Source organism: Halichoeres trimaculatus, unplaced genomic scaffold (assembly GCF_033239565.1).
Source record: "Halichoeres trimaculatus isolate MK-OKI-2021-1 unplaced genomic scaffold, fHalTri1.1 fHalTri1_scaffold_12, whole genome shotgun sequence".
In the NCBI taxonomy this organism is placed as follows: domain Eukaryota; kingdom Metazoa; phylum Chordata; class Actinopteri; order Labriformes; family Labridae; genus Halichoeres; species Halichoeres trimaculatus.
The window spans coordinates 27,057,938-27,073,743 of record NW_027437190.1 but is presented as its reverse complement, the minus strand read 5'-3'; the positions used below and the strand labels follow the sequence as shown (position 1 = coordinate 27,073,743).

The 15,806-nt window shown below is 40.8% G+C and overlaps 1 protein-coding gene across 2 annotated transcripts in view; it reads left to right on the top strand.

Moving 5' to 3' along the window:
- The window catches only part of LOC141800895 (mannosyl-oligosaccharide 1,2-alpha-mannosidase IA), a 264,860-nt gene that overhangs the window by 1,878 nt on the left and 247,176 nt on the right, over window positions 1–15,806 (top strand). The window lies entirely within an intron of this gene.

The window sequence follows — 15,806 nt, the reverse complement described above, 5'->3', positions numbered from 1 at the left end:
GGGATTATGGGAAATGAACACTGAGGTTTTGGAGAGAATCAGGAAGTGTAATTTGGGGTTATGTCAGGACAGATGTTGTGCAAGATGAATCATGTTTTAACTATAAAGGGACCAAATGATCTGATTACTCACATTCCTCCACATGCCTGCTGTAAGTGGAGTCTCAAAGTTGAATTCATTTGAATGTGAGTTTCCATGCTGCCAAAACCACAAACAACACATTCAGATTAATAAAAAGAAAACACATGCAAATGTTAGGCTATCGCATTTCATTTCCAGCTTATTTGAATCTATCAAACAGCAGAGCTGTTCTCTCTACAGCAGAAGTGGGACGCTTGTTTGCCCAGCTCCTGTCAAACAGACAAAATAAATCCCTCTCAATCATATCAGTTGTCTAAATTTACCCATGCACTGCCTTTGGAGAACAGTGGCAGGACTAAAGATAACTTGAATGTTTCCGCTGTCTGTCTGAGAGATTACATGGGAGTCTAATAACCTATAATCAATCAGACTGAGAAGAGGAAAGTGTGCTCAGAGGAAACAATGGGATGGAACTTCTCGTGATGTGACCGAGGGAGAGCTGTAGTACTAGATACTAGAGCCAGGCTGCAGGATACGCTGAGCTTTTCTCCTAACATATTTCATGGGTAACCTTGTATGAATTTGTCCAATTTTGGACGAAGTAAAGTCAGTGCAGATGTCAAAAATCGTGCAAAATGCTTATCAGACTTTTCCAAAAATTCAAAATCCAGTCTGTATAAGTAGCTTTTTCTATTCCGACAACCATCGTGTACCAAAAAACTGTATGCTTTCTATCAAAAACAACAAGAAAACTGCAAAAGTGTGCAACAAAAAAGCTAAAATCTGTGTTTCTTGTGACATCTTTGCATAGGGTTTACAAAATGTTTTCTATTGATTTTGTACCTGTTGTGATTATTCCTTAAAAATGACAAAATATACAGTTTTTCTTCTAAGGATGCTGAAACCAGTACATTTACGTGACTTTTTCTTCATATAAAATACTCTTCAGATGGTTTTCTATTCATCTTCTCTTTGCTTCAGATCTTAATCTTAAAAAAATGACTACCCTCCACCCACAAATCACTTAAAAGAAGATAAAACTGCCTAATTCTTGAGATACCTGTGTATATATTCTCTGCACATAGTTTTTTTTAGTTTAGATTAACCATATGGTATGAAACATGGTTGAAACTTTGCAATAAAGCAGCTTTGTCCATCACATTTTCTGACTTTTATGCTGAAAAATTACACTGCACATCTGTTGCTATTGACTACTATCCTTGCATTTTTTATAAACAGTTTCATTAAAAAACTGTAAACTTCACTGAAAGAAGCTAAACTCTTAATCCTCTCTGATAGCTCTGTTTGGAAAATGCTCTGCAATAAATTTCCATTGATTGTCTCATTGTTTCAGCTCTAATTATGTTGATAAGCCTCTGAGCGTGTATTTCGTATGACTTCTCGGGGCCACGTATTTGTGTGTTATGTGAGCTGTTAAATTGCCGTCTGTCGGGTCATCCTGAAGGATAAAATGTCCCACGCTCAGCTGTAAGCACCTCCATCACCCTCACACAATCGCCTGGAAATGATGTGACTCTGTGTAGTGACACTTTGGGCCAGGAGCTCTCCGAGCATGTGTGCCAGCCTTTGTTGAGCCCGGTGGGTCCAATGATGGCTCCAGAGTGGGAGCGTCACACATCTGTACCCACTCAAGGCAAGTAAGGCAGAGGAGGAGAAGGAAAAAGGGGGAGGGAATTGGCCGGCGCGCGCAGATGGGTTTCAGCCGCGGCATGTGACACGGCTAAGTCCCGTTGTCGTTCTCACTTTCGAGCCTGCTGTCACCCTCGTGCCTCTCGTACCTGGAGGTGATGTGCTGCGTGATAACTGAGGCGTCAGAGGACAGAGCGGGTTGTTTGCCCTCGTGCTCTCAGCTCTCCCTGACTCACTGCTTCTTTTTGATGCTCGTTCAAATGAATGTCAGTGTGACTTTGCTCGCCTGTTGTTCAGCTGAGCTATGCAAAGTTCTTGCCTCGGGGTCACAGTCTGAGGAAAAGTTGTATTCCACCACACCCTCTTTGTCATATCAGTGCTGCAGAATATTAATTGCATTAGTGGGTGGAGACCATTTATAAAGTTGTTTTATCGTACGCATCCTGCTTACTTTCATTATATCCCTCTACGTCCATGCCCGTAGCGTTGTGTCTGTTTTGTGATTTTCTATTGTTTCTGCAGTTTTCACTGTCTCAAGCCTGCTGGCAGTTTTCCAGACAGCTTCTCCTCCTCCTGGAGGCTCACTTTCATGCTGCCAGCACAGCCTGACACATCCCGAGCCTGCGCTTTGTCCAGGTTTACAGATGTAAAAAGTGCAACAATACACCCGACATGTTTTGATATATGTTTCTATGAAGCATGAAATGCACGGAGTTGAGTGTGTCGTTGTCAGTTTGCTTGTGTTCTTGTGTACAGACGGGGCGGCTCTGAAAAAGCAGTCAGTGTAAGAGAATGCAGACAAAAACGGGGGTCTGCTCCAGCCCTCTGAGTACTTCAATGCCCACACTGTGAATGGGCACCGTTTTTCTCAACTGCCAACAACAAGAAAGCAGACTCCCCACCTTCCCCCTCTCTGTGTGTGTGCACCCACTGCCAAGCCAGAGTGAAACAAGAGACAATAACAGTTTGATCACACACATTTTTTAAGGCAGCCCCCTCTATGGATACCTGCAAACCCTGCCAGAGTTGCCAGGGTGCTGCTTGCATATTCCAGCAGCGCCCCGCCAGTAGGTAGTTCATTCTCCTCCAAAAGTCCTCAGCAGGATGAAGATGAGAGTCATTTTCAAACAGCTTCCTATTTGTAATTCTGTGATGTCATGGCTCACTGAGTCGCCTGCACGCCTGTGTTGCTGCCTCATTGGCTCCAGCATGAAAAGGATGGATAGCAGGGAATCGCAACCACAAAAATGTGGGCCTGAAGCAACAGGGAGGGGTGTGTGTCTTTTCTGCATGCACACTTTGTTGCTTTGTCCTCTACGTTCACTAAGGTTAGAACTTGGCGTGCAGTAACAAAATACTGGAAGCAGGGTGCAGAAGGAGCACAGCCAAACAAACAAAGAGGGCATCAGAGGAGCTCTGTGCCTGCTGTGTCCCTCATCGTCTTCTGGTCTTCACGCCATTACATACATCAAAGAGAAATATGCATTTAGAGACAGGCTGGGGAAGCAGGAGGTTTGCCCTTTCCCCTGTCTGCTGAATTTTTAGCAGAGGCATGTCTCTGCAGCTTAATGAGAGCTTTTGCCTAAAAGAAATGGGGATGTAATATATATTCAGCCTTAATCTGTATAAAGACAAGAGCTTATTCAAATCATCAGCAGCTGAAGAACCCAAGGCAACTCACTTTTCGTCATTTGAATCTCTACAGTTTTTGTTTTTTAGCTGCTTTATTATGTCTACATGAGTGTTTCATGCAACATGTCCTCTCAAACTGATAATGAATCAACATTTAAGGGGCTTTGAGGAGTTTCTGAGTGATCATGAAAAAGTCTCCCTTCCAGATATATACCTCATTGTAATCCACACTTTAAAATTATCAGCACTAATATTACAGGTTATAGGTTATTTTAAAATGCATTTCTTAGCTGCCCAATCGGGTCGAGAAGGACCGAATTGATGTACGGCAGTTGAGGTCTCTATGACAACGCCACATCAGTTAACAAAGCTTTAGTAGTGAGAAGAGAGATCTGTGTTTTTTCTCTGCTGATAACAATTTCTGTGATTAATTTTGTAGTGATGGTGGACAAAGGAGCCTAACTGTCAGATGGAAAAAGGACAGAAGAGCAGGAGAAAGCTTAGCGGGAGAGAGATAGAGCACAAGCTAAAGGCTAAAAGGGCGAATCTGCTTGTGATAATGTCCATTCCAGCCCATGAAGTAGTTATTCTGCAGTGGTCTGTCCAAACTTGAGAGTCAATCAATAAAATGACGAGTGAGGTTACGTTAGCTCTGCTTGGTAGATGACTGGCAGGACAGAGCTAACCAGGACTTACTAACGTTACGCACTACTATACGTCAGAGCATTCAGCTGCCGATAGTGCTACATTAAGCCAGCTACTACAATGTTTGCTTGATCTCATGTTTCAAACTGTGTCGCTACGTAACTGTACTGATAAATACCTTTCCTTGGCGATTTGTGTCCCAAAAAAGTTGTCTTGAACAAAGAAAATATGTTTCAATCCAATATCCATTTAATTCCAAAACAAACACATGCCTGTAAAAGTAATTCACATCAATGTGCGGAGACTCCGGGGCCACAAGGTGGCAAGGCAGTCCAATTAAAACAGATCCTCCTATTAGCAGCTTTTGTTAAGCTCTGTCATAATAAGATGTTGAGCTTCGGGGCTTGCTGCTAGCTTCTTTTCCAGTGCTGGCTGTTTGATGGTTCAGTTTTCCTTGGATGTTCATGTCTTCTCATTTTTTTGTTGTTGCATCAAGTTTCCACAAAGGTATTTCCATTTTCAAAAACTCTCTAAACTTATATTTCAACGTGTAAAAATACTGAATGAGGCCGTTTCATGGGGTGACTAGGATGCTAACTTACATGTGGCTAGCTTTAGCTTACTAGCCAGCTAGAATTATTTATCCAGTAAATAATAAAGATGAAAAAGTCTTAATTTTTTTAAATCTATTTATTTATTTATTTTTATATTTAGGCTTTTATGCATTTTTTAGAGGAAAAAAAAGATGAATATAGGCAGAAATTGAAAAACAGAGCAGAAGTTCGAATCAAAGCTTGACTGTCAGCTTCGAGGGCTGGAGCCTCTGTATGTGGCATACACATAATTCAGTCATTAAAAAATTATTCATACACATTTTGCCAACTAAAGCAGCATTTTTGCTGTATCCTCCCAGATGTGTTAGCAAGCGTTGAATAATGGATTAAAACTGTTATCAGCTTTAAAATGCTGGATTGTTTTTTGGTCGGTTGTCAGAATCAATACCCCAGCTCTGGACTCAGGTTCTACAGAGTTCTTTTGGGGTCATGACAGTTTGAGAGCAAATATTGTTCAACTTTAAAGAGGGACCCTATGAGCTAGTGGCTGTCTGTGTTTGATGGTTACAACAGCTGTTGAGACATGTGTACACGTGTACCTCAGTTTATCTTTTATTTTAATGTCAAAATATATCCACTCAAGATTTCCTCAATGAAAAGCTGAAGACATTTTCTGGAGATGCATGAATAGGCCCAAATCCTGGGTTAACATGGTCACAATTTACGCTGAAACACCATCACAAAGAAGACATTGACCTTATCCAACCTCAGCTCAGTCAGATACGACGAAATTCAGTGTTGAAATTCTGAGCTCAATTTCCACGTGTTGACATTGGGTTTCCTCACTGAAATGTCCGGTCAATTTGAATCTGGAGCTACTTTACAATTTGTCTTAGTCACATTGTTTAGATAGCATTTGGGAATTTTTGACAGTTAATCCCCTCACAGTTTGGCAAGCTATTATCTGCAGGCATCCCTATGTACACCATCTTTTGTTATGAACAGTTATTTAGTTTTAATATCTTCAATGACTTCTCTTCACCATCGTGGGAAACCAATACACAATGGATTCAAAGTTAAAACTCAAAGGCTGTAACAAGAGTTCTGCCTGGCACTGGATTGAAAGAAAGCATCAAGGCTCTGTAATAAACAGCCCAATCTGAATCAAGTGACACCGTACTGAGTGGTGCACAGCCCTAGAAAAGATTGGCCTGACAGCTGAGAGTGCTGCAGTGAGAGGCCAGACACTGCAGCCTCTCGTGGTTAGAGTCCCCTTCAGCAGAGTAATACAAGTCTTCAGGGCTTCTTGGCCCTGTGAGTGTGTCTGCTAACTCTGTATGTGTATGTGTATGTGTGTGTGTGTGTGTGTGTGAGTAATTGATGACTTATCAAAATGATTATTTAGGTGCTTGGGGATAAATTCAGAGTCTGACAGTTTCAGTTGGAAGGCTTGTCACTGTGTTTATCCATCCATTGCTGAGGCCCACCTGCTTCACTGTGTAGACTAAAAATAATCACCTGAGATACATCTGTTCTGTCTTAAAGCAAGTCTGTTTAATGGTCACAGTTATGTGTGTGTGTATGTGTGTGTGTGTAATCCAGCAGTATCTTGTAAGCACAGGGGATGCTATCTAGAAAAAAATGTTTTCTAAATAGAAGCTTAAGAAGCAGTTTAATCCAAAGAGTCTTTAAACTGCAACAGAAAGTGCAGAAAGCTGATTAGACTGTTTGTTTTAAACATCACCAGGATCGCAGTAAATTCTAACTCCGCTAGTTTGCTACAACATAAAATTTACTCTAGTAGTTCTTCTGGATCAGTTGACAGCTGCAGCAACTTTTCCAAATTGTTCCCTGTTGAAACAGAAAACACATTAAAAAAGTTCAGTTTGGACTCAAAACAATGAAACAATCACAAATAGACGAGTAAAGGGTGATGTGAGCAGCTGGTTATGCAAATTACACCAGCAGGGTGAACAAGACCCTGACATACAGCTTAAACACCAGCTCATTCTACATCATAAGACTTATTACCAGCTACGGTACAAAGGTATTGGTTTAAAGATAATTTAATAGATGTAGAAGAAATACCCTCCGTGATTGCTCAGTTGTAGTTTCTTCATATCCTCCCGTTAAGAAATGTAAAGCCAAAATATTGCCTCATCTGGGGCGGGTGCAGGCAAAGCATGTCGAGACAAAATACTGATGTCACACCTTTGCCGCTAACCAAACCACATGTTCAGCTTACCCTTAAAACGCTGAAGATCTCTCAGGTTGGTTTATCCCAGAGCAGAACAGACGCTCGTGCCATTTTAAAGCAGTACAAACCCCTACAACAGCCCACATTTGTAAACTCGGGTATTATTAATTATCTTTTTAAACTCAAAAAATTATTTGGAAATTTATCAGTAGTTGGATTTTATTGTGTGACGTGTTAGAACCAAAAAGGGAAGGCTCATGACTTATACTGCAGCTAGCCAGTAGGGGGAGTTTTGAATCTTTTGGCTTCATAGAGAAGATTTTGATACACATAAACTGTCATGAGTTTAAACTCTGTTGCTATGCTGCTTATGGTTTGAGTGACTTTGTAGCGAAAAGTTACATAGAAATGATGTCAAATGGATTTGATACGTGTTTGTAATCTATTGCTGGTGTCAGGTTTGCTGCAGAGAAGATTTTGACCAATCAGAATCAAGTATCTAAGACAGCTGACAATAGAACTGAAATGATTTATCTGATTTCTGTGAGATGGTCCACTTTAAATGCCATGTCTCCAAGCTCTCACAGGACAGTAATGTGTTGCTGAAAGCTATTTTAGTTAAGTTATGAATCATGATGTCCTTTGCTTTTTAGCAGAATCGATATTAATACACAACAAGGACAAATACACTATTTAAGGATATTTCTGAATCAGCACAGGGCACGTCTATTTTAAATGAAATACAAAATTCAAGATCCAAAACTTTTAAGCACCATTTTACAAACTCAACTGCCACATTTAACAAACACATGATCACACACACACACACACACACACTCATAGAGACCCACCCACACACACACACTAACAGGACAAAGCTCCAGAAATAGGTGAGCTTGTATCCGGACCTGAAAATCCCCTTACAGCAGTAATGAGCAGTGATCCAGGTGTCCATCTGAATAGAATGCTGCCGTTAAGCCGGCGCCTCCTGGCTGGCTGCAAGCACTGTGACCTCCCTCCACCCCTCGCTCCCCCGCCGTCTCCTGCTACGAACCAGGTGTGCCAAACAACCTTCGGTCTGAGCCAGGAAAATGGCCACCCGCTGTGCCAGAAGAAAGAAACGGAAGATGAACAAAGTCTTAAGAAAAGGCTTACAATCTGCAAGCGCTCCCGCAGAGCTGGAGCATTTGTGCTCTTCCTCTCCTCTGTGGATGCTGTGCAAATGTCAGCGGCGGGTGTTTGGAGCATGAACTCAGTGTTGTCTTCAGTCTGTTTATGCGGGGGAGTGAGCCGGCGGGCCTGCTGGATATTGATATATTGTGCAAGTTAATGCAGCTGAGGCAGATGATGCTGGTCTGTCAATGTTCGTAGGCATTGAAGCAGGTCCACACTGCTACACGAGAAATAATGAACTTAAAGATCCATGTTCTGACATGTTTGTTTTGCTAGTTTTACATTCTTTAGACTTACACTGAGTTTTACTTAGGGTTACTTAAGGTAATTGTAATAACAGGGTAACGTGCAGGTTTGGAACATTATAATTACGTGGAGACCAGTTTAACGTCTGGTGTACTTTCACTGCCCAGAAACACCACACACACACGTCCTTCTCACACATTTACTCACATTTTGATGGAGTGATATAAGCATCGCTGCAAGTGGACTAACCAAAACATCATGCCACGACCTCTTAGCTTAATGATACCAAAGCAGAACTTTAATGCACCACATTTTCCATGACTACACGTCTACGACTCCTACGCTCAACTTCCTGTAAACATGAGGCTTATTGAAACCAATAAACAGTATTAAAGCACACCAATCAGGGCGGAGATTAAGAAATAACATAATAGGATTCATAAGTGAATAAACCACCTGTTGCCATCCTCAGTCCAGAAACAAACAATTACAAATGTCATGTGGAGTAAACTCAAACCAAAGGCCAAAGACAAGAATAATAAAGCGAAAAGCTTCGATATACAGACACATTAAAGATCATTTAATAAATGTGTGAATAGATAAAAATACATTGAATGATGAGATTAGGGAAAGTATTAAAGTAAGTAAGCAGTAGTATTTGACCTCTTCTACTATAATCGTGAAAATTAAGCAAATAGATGACTGTTTTAGTACCACAGCAATTAAAAAAGAAATTAATCTACAGAATTAAGAATAAAGCTTCAACATTTCTTTGTTTAAACTTTCCGCTTCAATAATTGAGTGACAACTTGCTGACCTGGTGTTGACAAATGTAAATCTTGCTTACTACTAGCTCCAGTATCAATTTCTTCCCTCTAAGCCATCCCTTATTTTCTGTCCCCTTAAGCAAACACACACACACCCCCTCTCCTGCGGGATTAAAATCAGCATGGTGACCTCTACTGACCTCTGTGCTGCATCCAGGAAATCTTGTGTTTCACAGAATCACAGGGAGACAAAGAAACGTCAGGTAGAGACTTCAGAGCCCAGCAGAGAAGCTTATTTTTCAGTTGGTGATAAAAAAGCTGATTAAGCCATACAATGTCAGGTCTTTCTCCCCCTCAGGCGGTCACTGCAGGAAGTAAGTGATCGGGTGAGAAGAGGGGAGGAAAAGGAAGGATGTGAATAAAAAGGGGGAACAATCTTTTTGCATTCACGGCAGTTTTCTCCCTGCATTCCCCCTGTGGTCGGGGCACTAGCTGGAGGGTGAGTTTCTCCGCTGAGGCACACGTTTCCACCTGTGTGTGAGCATGTGGGTTCATTGTTTGTGTACACATACCTCGTGTGCAAGTGCATTCAGACACAGCTCTTTGTAGATGGAATTACAAGATGCACAGATGCAGATAGGCTACTTTGTTCTGGCATATTTGTTTATTTTGGTATTTGTGTGTGTGTGCATGGGTTAGATAGGGAGGAGGAGGATTATTTTCTCCTCCTTGAACTAATATAAAACCCAAGTGTCCTTCTCTCATGAGAGGCCAGGAAAGTACTTCTGTTTGTTAAGAATCGAACATTGGAGGGTTTATCTACATCTGCAGCATTTTGTATGTGTGTGTGTGTGCATGGATACAACTTCAAGCACACAACTTGAAAGCTTTCTTTTCCCAATGACGTGGCCTCTAGTCAACCGTTTGCAGATGTTTTCCCCTCATCACACAATACCAGCCCAGTTTTCCCTGAACTCCCCTTTTTTGTTTGCATTTCCATATTTGTACAAGCTTTAAATCAGTCTTATTTGGTTGCAACCCCCCTCTGTACAAGTCTGTGTTTACTCAAGCCGGTGTGTGTTGCGTCAGCAGCAGAGAGGGTCACGTCCTGGACCAGAGTTTGCTCACATTTTGACCACCTCCTTGAGGTAAAGTGTTGTGAGTGGGCAACAATCTCTGCAGTGTTGCTTTTCTCCTATGAGTAAATTTCCGCTTTTCTCAGATCTCATCAAGCACACTCTGAGAAACATTTTCTTTGCACCGTCAGTTCCCTCTTCTGATACTCTGATCTTCCAATAAGTTCCCTGGTAGCACATTTATCTAGAGTTAACGGCACTGCTGACATAATGGGGTCATTGTGTGTAAACCTCGTACTACTGCCTTCTGAGCGCCTGTGATTACTGGAAAAACACACACATTGAATCCTGATTCGATGCTCTCATGTTCCACAGTGTTCCTGTGTTGGAAAATCACTCATGATAAGATGAAAACCACACACAGACTGTAGTCTTATCACAGTGTTCCCCTCTTGTCCCTGGACATGTTTAACTCTTTGACCGTCATAAACGAACAAGCTGAAGTCCAAGTACTCATACTATCGTCCCAAAGCTCCTGTGAGGAGGTTTAAGCTGATTATGAAACAGACTTTAAACTGATGGCTCTCATTGAGCTAAGAGACCATCAGGATAATGACTGATTATTTTACTGTGTTGTTTTTGAAGCATGAAACCATCACTGTGGGGCAGGTGTTAGGTACAGTTATCAACTTAAGGCTGTTGAAACAGAAATTTTCCTTTTTAAAAGCAGAGAATTTTGATAAACAAAACATTTGACTGATAAAAGATGAGTTCATCACACATTTAAAGGACAAATTAATCAAAGATACCACCACAGGGGGCGCCAAAAGCGACACCAACCTTGTGAGCTTTAATAATTATAACAATCCAAGGCTGCCTTGCTATGATCGGACAAGTTAATAGCTGAAAGAGCACAAGCTTTGCACAAAAATAAAAAAAAAATGTTGCGCTTGGTTGATTGTTTCTTTGGTGTAACAATGCTTTTTCGTAATATATCTTATAGTGTCTGAAAGTCTATTTCTGTTTTTAAAAATTCCATACCATACCATACCATATTTGTAGGGAACATACATTTGTGGGATGAGAATAGATGAGCTTTTCATACCAGAATGACCATCACAATGTGTGACAAAATGCATGTCGCCTGTTGCATAAATGCATTTTTTATACTTTGATAGATTATATGCACACAGGGTAAAATATCATGGATTTTAAATCTCTCATGGACCACCACAAGCATTGTTGTCTCTTCATTGTCTTGTTAACTAAGAACAAAAACAACAACAACAAAAATACATATATTTTTAATCATCTGGGAACATTTTTTCTTATTTTCCAGCCTTTGGGTTGTTGTCATAATGTTGGTTAACCAAGTTAACATAGTCTAAAGCAAGGATGCTGTCTTGGTGATGTCACATATTGGTTTCCATGTGAATAAGTTTACTTGAGCTAACTTTATGAAAATTTAGCTACAAAGTGAAGTTTAAACCACAGCCAGCTAGTTTGCAAGCAGCTAAAACACCCATTCCAGTTACATTAGCTGCCAGTTATGCTAAAGTTTACATTAGTATTACCATCAAAACCAAGATAGAAACCCTGCTACCCCATCTCTATATGTCATTATAAAGTTATCTGAAAAAAGTGGTAAAATTTGATCTGTCATACAAGCCCAATATTGTGTAAGTTGAGTGCGTAGTCTTACCCCTACAACTCTGCCTCTTAGCTAGTTAGCAGCAGTGAGCTAGGCTACAGACACACGAGTTGGCTAAAAAAAAAAACAAGCAGTCTACAGATTTCTGTTAGAAAAGAAAGTAAAAAGTTGAAGAAAAAGTATCGAGAGTTTACACCTCGCAAGAAAATATTGTCTTTGATGTTTTAAACATTCAGAATTAAATTACTGTTCAGGTTAGCATAGCTGTGAAAGCTAAGTTTTGTTTATCTTTTGTTTGTATTTTTAATAAACTACAACACTTTGTTGTTTTTGTTAAATTAGTTTCCAGTTCTTGCACCAAGACCACTTTGTGGTGCTCAAGAAAAAATGCAAACTGAACTAGACCAGGATGAAATTCTTCAAGTAAAGCCATGTTATTGGATTCACAGAAAAAAGAGATGTTGAAAAGCAGCCGAGCTTCGTTTGCTGTGAATGTATGTGCATTCATTTACAACATCCCCTCAGCATACATGCTTTGAGCCTTCAGCCTTTACTGTGCCGTTTTATTGTGTGTGTGTCTGGTGTGTGTGCGTGTGTTTGCTATGGATGAAGAAAGTGCAGAAGATGAAAGGTGCTGGGATGGCCTTGTTTGCTGCAGGCTCTGCTTGACATCCTTTGGTCCTGGGTACCGAATGAACCCCCCCACTCACAGACACACACGCACACACACACACACACACACACACACACACACACACACTGCTCCGGTGGATTCAACAAATAGGAAAAGAAGTGGAGAGAGAGTGGCCTAGATGTAACCAGCAGACTATGTGAGCCCCCAGCTGAGTTCCAGCCCCCTGCCTTTATGTGTGCCTAATTGGCCATAAACAACATGCGTGGATGTGTTCACAGGGTAATGTGGAGACATTAGAGTGGGCCAGGGGGACCTGGATTTGTCCCCATATTTCTTCCACTGCTTCCCACTTCTTGCTAATCTTTCCTTTAGTCCTAGTTTTAATTTTCTCCTAACTACTCCTCCTTCTCTTCCCATTCCTCTTCCCTGTTACACCTCCTCCTTCCTCCCCCCTCTCAGGCATGTTATCGCCACCACTCTCCCAGCTCTCCCTCTTCTCTTCTGCATCACTTGAGAGCCAGTGCAAGCTGCCCGGCTGCTGCCGTTGCACATTGGCCCGTCTGCATTCTTGTGATTGTGTTGTGACATGGTTTCAGCCTACTCTTAAGATGGCTGAATAATGCTGTCAGGCCTTTTTGACCCACAGCTTACACAGACCCCTGGGAAGACAACATCATCTTTTATGTAGCAGCCTTTGTTGGCCAGGATCGTGTTTTTTCGTTTGGTGAAAGCTCACCAGACCGTTCTCATGGTCAACACCGCACCGTCTCACTCTCTCTGCGGGTCGTGTTGAAAATGTGTCTCCTCTGTGATTTTCTCCTTCATCAGCATCATTGGGCAAATAGTCCTTAATTAGCTGAATGCTTACCGGAGCATTCAAGCTGGAGCTGGACATACTTTTTCATGATTATCGCAATTAAGTTGCGGAACAAATAGCAGCAACAATACCCAGTGCTTTCCAGGGAGCTGTGTTGGTTTCTTTTGATCTTGGTACAACTTTTGTCCTAAAACTGTTGACGTAAAGTCCCAGAATGCAGACCCTTGTAGAAATTTATCCTGAACCAAAGAAAGTCCAAAATGAGGTGTTAATTCTCTGGAAATTAACGCTAAAAATCCCTCAATGAGGAAGACAGCTGTCACAGTGAGAGTATTCAAGATCTTCTTTAAATGCCAATAAGACAAACCACTTGCTTTAAAGTGCTCTTAAACCCTCCTCTTCAAAAATCTCATTATCATTTAAATCTTGAATAATTCTCCCTTTGAATCTTAGTTCTTAGATGATACATTCTCTGCAGCCTTACACATAATATTTAAAAAGATTTTTATCTACTTAACTTTCACATGTAAATACATTAGTAATCCTTCTCTTTTTGTCTTCTCATTTAGAGAAGTGTGATACAGCATGTGAATAACAGGAAACGGGTGGAACTCGCTGTCCACTTTCAAAAGGTTTTCATAGTTTCTGGAGAAGCACAGATGTTTGTTTCCATATTCAACGGTTACAGCATCTCACGATATGACACCACACAAGTGTAGAGCTCAATATGTCTGAGAGATTTGTGTGAATTTCCAGATGAGATTAACTTTTCACTTTTATGAAATGTGAAGTTATTCCCAGGCTCATTTTCACTAGATGCTTAAACCATGATGAACCTTTATTACACCAAAAAAGGGAGTTTTATTTGAGATTTTTTTCCCAGTCCAAGCGAAATCCGAGTCTTCTTACGCAATAATTTGAAACCCAGACTAAAAAGGGTTTTTCTTCCTCAGTTCTTTTACAAAGGCTTTGATGTACAGGTTATGAAAACCATTGACCCCAGTCTTAGTGTCACATTCACACACCTCTTTCAGTTAGAAAAACACTTAAACCAACTATTTGCGCCATTGATGTAATCCACCAATAGGTCTTCTTTTAATAAGTCTAAACTTGTGAAAATTTTGGAAAAAAAGGCAATCGAAATGTTTCAAAGCCAGTGGGTGTATATATCTAACCATAGTCTGTTTAAAACATGTATGAAATCCCTGTGACATCACCCATAGGTTCCTTCAAGGGGTTTTGAAGCCAAATACTGGCTCAACCGAACTTATTAACAAATAGATGGAGCTGGGAGCCCTAAGCCTCCTGGCAAACAGCTACATCACGCCTGCTAATGTCAACAGCCTTGCCCCCATTATGTAAATCTATTTATCACTTTTAGTGCTAATACAATCAAAATGGATAAGTTATAAAAAATATGATTTATGACTTAATATATAAACAAGCAAACTTCATGGATTCAACCTGTTTTCAGACAAGGCTGTCTACATATTCAATTTTGCTGTACATCTAAAAAAAGTTATTTTAACCTTTATTTAAACAAGAAATAACTCATTAAAATAAAGAATATATTTCTTAACATGAGGCTTGATGGGGATATCTGCGACTTTTGGAGTCAGCCCCTTGTGGCCATATGCAGAACTGTAGCTTTTGGAACTGACTTCAGATTGCTGCTTTGGTCTGACCAGCTGTTCTGCTTTAATATAAAATAAAGACAGTATCCGTTTTTGGACGATGTATACTTCAATATTAACAGACTAAAAAAGAAGTCGTGACTCATGTTGTGTTGGCAACCTTTTAAAGTTATTAGTCTGACTCTGTTGTGTAATTGATTAATTGTTAACCATTAATAGACAGCAATGGCTACTGACAAGGAAAGCGGTCAAACATTAAAGGCTCTTGTTCGACAAAAACCATCAGTCCTCTTGGGAACAAATTGATCAACCAATCAGCACAAAGAAAAGCCATATCACCACCATATCTAAGACTTGCTGCTTTATTCACCTTCATCCCATGTGATCAAACCAGGCTGCCTCTGAGTCATGCAGATGATCCAATTAGACTCTCTGTGTGCTAACGGAACTGAAAGCTTGATTCATCTCTGAGTTAATTTGGCCCACCATCAGAGTGAAAACCTGACACTAACAATCCTCCCAGAGAAGACGTGAGCGTGGTCATCAGCTCTCTGGTAATGATGTCTTCTGTGGACTTCAGGACACAATGGGAGTAACAGAAATGACAGTGAGGGGACTGTTTATGAAGACAGGTGGTGAAGGCTCCGTAGAAAATTGGCTCCTACCTCTAAATGAAACTATTGTGTCCAGCCAAAGCATAATTTTTGGTGTAAACTGTTGAAGGAGCAGAGGTTAAGAGCCGTTTTCTCAGCTCTGAAAGTTAATGTTCAACAGTTAGAACAGTCAGAGTGAAGTCCCTGTGGATGCTGTTTCTTCCAGGCAGCTCTTCCCATAAACAAACTCAGACTCATGGAAAAAGTTTGGTTGAAGTTAAATGAATAACAGACCCATCTCAGGGGGTGAAGAAAACAAAATGTGCGTGTTTAGGAATGTAGAAGTACGCTGCTGTTGTATTTTCAGTGTAAAATGAGATGGATGGTTGCAATTAACTCTGCAGTGACCATTAGCTGGAGAGCTGAGCCCAGCAGAATAAAGCAGCAGGACGTTGG